The sequence below is a fragment of the Carassius auratus genome, chromosome 41, assembly GCF_003368295.1.
Source record: "Carassius auratus strain Wakin chromosome 41, ASM336829v1, whole genome shotgun sequence".
In the NCBI taxonomy this organism is placed as follows: Eukaryota; Metazoa; Chordata; class Actinopteri; order Cypriniformes; family Cyprinidae; genus Carassius; species Carassius auratus.
Window position 1 is genome coordinate 10,700,845 of NC_039283.1, and position 6,342 is coordinate 10,707,186.

Sequence of the window (6,342 nt, forward strand, 5' to 3'; positions counted from 1 at the left end):
CTTTTACCATGGTATACAATATTATCACGGTATTGCAATTTAGTTTAAAAAAAGTGGTCATAATAAAGTATATCTGGTTAAATAACTTTTTATTACAAAAATAATTGAACATTTTAATACAATAAAGCAATACAGAAAATATATAAAGTTTGCAAAGATTAAAGTGCAAAAAACTATAAAGACCAATAGGTACCACTTTACAATAAGACCTCATTAGTTCATCTTAGTTAATGCATTCACAATGAGCAATAGCTACATTTGCTACAGAAGTTATTAATCTTTGTTAAAAAATACAAGTCTTAGTTCATGTATGCTCATTAAATACCACAGTTCAACTTTCGATTTTAACAGCTTGTTATTAATTAATGAATGTTCAAAATAATTTTTCATTGGCAGTTTCTTAACTAATGAATTAACTAACGAAGGCATAATGTAAAGTGTGAACGAACAATAAAGAATCAAAACACTTTGAAACAGTATCTTGGGCATGTTGTAGTCCAGTTTGAAAATAAATAGCCTATTTAGTCTAAATATTTAAGTATTTGTTGCCGTGATGAACACCATAGTGAATCCACAAAATCTGAATGGCTATTAAAAATTATTTCAATGTTTTAGAAAGTAGCAGCTGCTTTATTTATGGGGTTTTCAGAGTAAAGGCTGCATTTTCTGCAGTTTAGCACCATCTGCTGTTAGAAAGTGAATGTGCTTTCATTCAGCGCGTCTCTCACGTGTTCCTCATGTGTTTCTCATGCGTGCTTGTTTACATTGAAGTACACACACGTCTTTCAAGCAGCATACAGCGGTGGTGTGCATTTTGACCAGTTGATCAGAAGTTAGTCTTAAAATGCATTCCAAATTCAGAATAATTTGTAGTATATAAATTTTGTAAGGTATTTATATCTGCACACATGATTTTTGCGAGACGTGTGTCACGTTCTTTAGTGTTTATCCTGGAAAGAAAGATACTGTGGCGCCAATCCCCCTCACGAAAGAAGAAAGTTTTACAACGTGTTTACAATGGTGACAACAAGCGCTTGTTTGGATCAAAGTAAATACTTGATTTTCAAAAGTATGTGAAATATTTGAAGTTCGCGGCATAGAACCTTTAAAATATGTCTGAGAGTTTTATACACTGATCTGTTATTGTTATCGAAACATGACTATGAACGAAATGAATTGTGATTGGTTGTTTGAAATGTCGGTCAAATGGCTTCATGGGTGGTCCTTGGCCAGTGAAAGCTGCCTTGAATTCCAGACCACTAATACGTGAGACTAACTAGACAGTGACCATGTGGTGACTTTGAATGTGCCTCTCACAGACTGTCTGAGTGTACTTTTAAAGGCTTATTCACTCAACTGTACATGGAACTTTGTGTGTCCTACCTCTCTCATTTGGCACAAATTGAAATATTCCCATAAAATGTCCATATTTGCATTGTGACATCTAAATGCTAAACTATTATTTAATATGAATTTATTAGCGATCACAACTATTTCTTTATACCAGCAGAATCAATTTGAAACAAACTCTTATTAATAATGCATCACTGTATTAAGGGCTGCTTTTATTTGTTTACATCTACAATGAAAATGAAACTTTGTGGTTTTGTAAAATAAATAAAACAAATAGGATTTCCTTTCTGTGAACAAATTAAGCCTGTCACAAAAATGAAATTAAACTTTGCATATATAGGTTGTTACGTGTCACACAGTTTTTCCCAAATATATTTCAATGATTTATTCCTTGATTGTATATACACTGAAAAAATGGCAATGGGCAGATTGTTCAATTTGCACAAATGCATTTCGTATTTCCTACATGATTATTTTGTTTCTCATCTAAACATATTTTAGTCTTGTGCCATTTATTTAATGCTGACGAATGTTCAACCTGTTAGAAATAATCATGTTTAAATTATACAAATTTATTGTGTTTTCTCTGGAAACCCTGCCCCCTGCGGATACGCAAAGGAAAAACAGTTCGCCATTTTCTCTCTTGCTTTGGATGCAACGCTAAACCTTGAAGGTAATTAACATTTTGAACTGAAATGCTATTGAGAATCAGTTTGTATTCAGTTTTGAACATATTTTCACTGAGGTAAACGTTTTTATGTAAGTTACCTTAACGTTTCTGATTTCATGGAAAGGCAAAAGTTACTTTCTTTCTACTTGGTGGTGTAACGTTAGGGGATATAAGTTACTTACAGAACGTTATGTTTTAAACTTGATCACAAAGAAAATACTTGTTATTCTCTGTTTATTTCGAATTCTCTTTTAAAGAAAGTCATTTCACTTGGCCCCTTAATTGCAACGAATGGAAAAATCATGCTTTTCGGGGGCGAAACGGAGTGGGGGTGGGGGTGGGGGTGGAGATTTTACAGAACGTAATCGACTTAAATTGGGAAATACCAAAAAAACACAAAATGCATGCCACACTCAAATTTACTGTCATATTTCAAATCCGCACTAAAATCGTATATGCTCTTGTGTTTTATGCTGGAAAATAGTTATTTCCGGTTCGCGAATGAATTGTTCAATTTAATCGGTTCTTAGTGAACCGTTTGAACCAGTTCACCAAATCGAATTGAATCGATTGAAACGGTTCGCGTCTCCAGTAAGCATTAATCCACAAATGATTTAAGCTGTTAAACTTTTTAAGGTGGCTGACACTCACTCTGAGTCAAAATAAAACAGTATCCCGGAGTAATTCATTTACTCAAACAGGGTCCCCCAGGGGTCTATCCTTGCACCATTGCTTTTTTCAATTTATATGCTGCCTCTGGGGTCTATTTTTAAGAAACATAATGTATCATTTCATTGTTATGCTGATGATACGCAATTTTATTTACCTTTTAACAATACTAAATCTCCTATCTTTGAGTGTCTTCAGGAAATTAAGGGCTGGATGTCTCAAAATTTCTTAAAACTAAACGACAATAAATCAGAGATTATTGTTTTTGGCAGTAGTAAGTCAGTAAATTAGGGACAATTGGAAATTTATAACAAACTGGTGGTAAAAAATTTGGGGGTGCTTTTTGATAACGTTTTCAAGTTCGACAAGCAAATTAATCCTGTTTTTTTCATTTGCGACTCCTGGCAAAGGCCAAATCCTTTCTCTCCTTTAGAGATCTGGAGAAATCAATTAGTGCATTTGTCTTTTCTCATTTGGAGTACTGCAATTCACTTTATACAGGGATCAGTCAGTCAGCATTATCACGGCTGCAGGCTGTTCAAAATGCTGCAGCCAGGATGCTGACTGGCACAAGAAAACGGGAGCACATTACTCCAATTCTTTTCTCTCTTAGTTGGCTGCCGGTACACTTCCAAATTGAGTACAAAATTTTAGTGATGGTTTTTAAATCTCTAAATGGGTTGACACCCATTTACCTCAGAGACCTTTTAAAGTTTCATACTTCTACGAGATCCCTTAGGTCCTCAAACCAGCTGCTCCTACTTGTACCTAGGTCCCGATTAAAGCTTAGAGGGGACCGGGCTTTTTCAGTTATTGGTCCCAAACTTTGGAATGCATTACCTCAAAAGATTAGGGCGGTAAATTCTTTGTCCATTTTTTAAAAGGAGTCAAAATCTTATCTGTTGTCAAAAGCTTTTTCTACTATTTGATGACTGTATTAATCATATATCAAAATTTTCAATTTTTTTAATTGTATTTGATTTATTTTGGAATTGTTTTGTTGCTGTAATTTGTGTGCTTTATAAATAAATAAACATAAACATAAACAAACTCAAACAGTACACTGACTGAACTGCTGTGAAGATGAACACCGAGCCGAGCCAGATAACGAACGAACACGCCCACTGCTGGAGCGCTTCTCGTTCTCGAGTCAAAAACCGGTTGCATCGGTTGTCGGATCACCAGTACACTGAACCAACTGAACTGAAAATCGCTTCTGTCAGACGCGTCTGATTTTAGAATCGATGAGCTGATGATACTGCGCATGCGTGTAATTTTACAAGAGGAGAAAATTAAATGTGTAAACTATCAAGACAAAACTTTTGCAAATGGTAATCTTCCAGGTCTATGGCGGTTAAAATAGCAAGTAATCCACAAATCACATGCATACTGGAAGCCTAGTCAGTACGAATCACGGATAGACTAAGATCTATTAAAAACCTTAACTACTGTTCACTAATGAAAGCTCATAGTAAGCCTTACTGTTACAATAATAATTTATCACTTTATTTTTTTTAAGTTAAGAAGGAAATGTGCTCAATTCTCTAAAATCATTAACTAGCCAACCTCTGAGAAAATTTAATTGCTTTAAAACTAATGCATTTTTTTCTTATATTTTACAGATATGAGATTCACCTAGTCAAGTGCAATTTGACTTGCAAATGCTCTATAGAAGTGGTGAGTATTTTTGTCAATCTACTGCAAGTACATTTGATTGCCTTTTTTCTGTTTTCAGTATTCCTCTCTATTAGGGCTGGGTAAAAAATATTGATTTCTCGATTTTAATCAATTTTCATTTTTCTGAACCAATATCGATTCTTAAATCCCAGGAATCTATTAATCATCCTGTTTTCAGTTGATGAATGAATGGAACATTGTAGTGCACATCCCATCCAATAACTCACAATAATCTTTGTGCTATGTTATTATTGATATGAAACAAAGTCTCAGTTTTCAAATTACATCCATTTTCTTCCTAAATTCAAAAACATAAATACCGTTTTGGCGCTGTGGCGTGAGATCGTTCAGGCTCAGCTCAAGAGAAGCACATGATCTTCTCTTCCTCAATAATACCAGTTACAGCGCAAAATAAACATGAATGAGCATTAGGGCTGTCAACTAATATTCTAAATTTTAATATATATTCAAAAAGGTGAAAATTAGAAACAAAGGTGAACATTTGAACACTATAAAAGAATTGTGTAAAAGCAAAACCCAGTTAACCTTGAGATTATTAGTAGAAAAAAATATATGGATATGAGAACATGTACAACTAATTAGTGCTGGGCGGTTGACCAAAACTGTATATACAGTTTTTTTTTTTTTTTTTTTTTTTAATTATACTGGTTTTCCGGCTTATGATGGTTTAGGTGTCTAAACAAGCAGCATGTGCTGTCAGTGATTTCAGCCACTAGAGGCCGCTCTCACACTGTATAATGAAAACAGAGCCTTCTCAGCCGCTGCAGCAACAGACCCAACCCGGGAAACTTTGAGCCGCTCCAGCAGAGGACAAAACACGGAAAACTATCAGCAGGGATTTTTGCCGATAACTGACTGTTCCACCAATCAACTATCGGTGCCGATTAATCGGCAAAACCGATAAATCAGTCGACCTATAATCCTGATGCACTGCATCCTCAATTTTCAATTTTACTTCACAAGTGATGTGAGTGTGCGTGTGTTCACCTATTCGGGAAGTCGCAGTGACATTCCAGTTAAGGTTTCAAGGGAGTAAAGCCTGTTTATGCCATTAGGAAATTAAATTTGGTAAAATAAATGTTTTTAAAATAAATGTTCATTTAAAAGCAGTGCTCATTCATCAGTGTATTATGTAACCATTAGAGATGCACACAAAGCTTGCATTTCCAGGTATGTCCCTCTTTGGTTGATTTATTTTCTGTCCAATCTCATTTTGACTGTGCATTCTGCAGGATGATGACGAAGCCTTGATCCAAAAATCCACAGAGGAGACCACAGTGGGAATCTACATTCTCAAATTCCGTGACAGATCAGATGAAATTGGGATTGCTCTGGAAGGCCAGAACATCTTGCAAGGCTTGGACAACTTTGCGTTAGCTATGGCAATGCTTTTTGGTCTTATGTATGCCTTAAATCTCAACTACCCACCTGAAATGAAAAATACATTTGAGGTACTGCAGAAGATAGTCTTCTGTTTTTTAGTAACTTGATACTGTTCGTTTAATTCTGTAGCACATACATAAAAATGAGTTGTACTCTTAAAAGAAATGCATGAATTTGACTGATTATGATTTTAAAATTGAAAAAAAAAGTCAAGGTATGCTTTTGACAACTTTATATTGTTCACCTTTTCCTCTACACCTGTTTGACAGTGTATTTGTCTTAATGTTTTTGTTGCAGTTACTGTATGAATGGTTATTACTGTTCACCTTCATGTTTGACTGTGCATTGTCTTTTACTTGAAGTGATGAATAAATGAAATGAGTAAAGTGATATGAGTACTGATGTGCTGTCATTGTTCATTGACATTTGTTCATGGAATCTAAGCTATTTTTAACTTCAGTCAGCTTATAGTATTCTAAAACTTAATCAGGTTAGTTTTATTTATTGAAACCTCAGCATATATGAATGCAAAATATAAAAATGTCATGTTAGTTTAACAAGCACAAATT

The 6,342-nt window shown here is 34.6% G+C and overlaps 1 long non-coding RNA gene across 1 annotated transcript; it reads left to right on the forward strand.

Annotated features, from left to right (window-relative positions):
* Nucleotides 1-856: 856 nt before the first annotated feature.
* On the forward strand, nt 857-6,342 carry LOC113060075 (uncharacterized). The gene is made up of 3 exons (XR_003278186.1): nt 857-2,026; nt 4,315-4,369; nt 5,623-6,342. It is a non-coding gene; the product is annotated as an uncharacterized LOC113060075 (long non-coding RNA).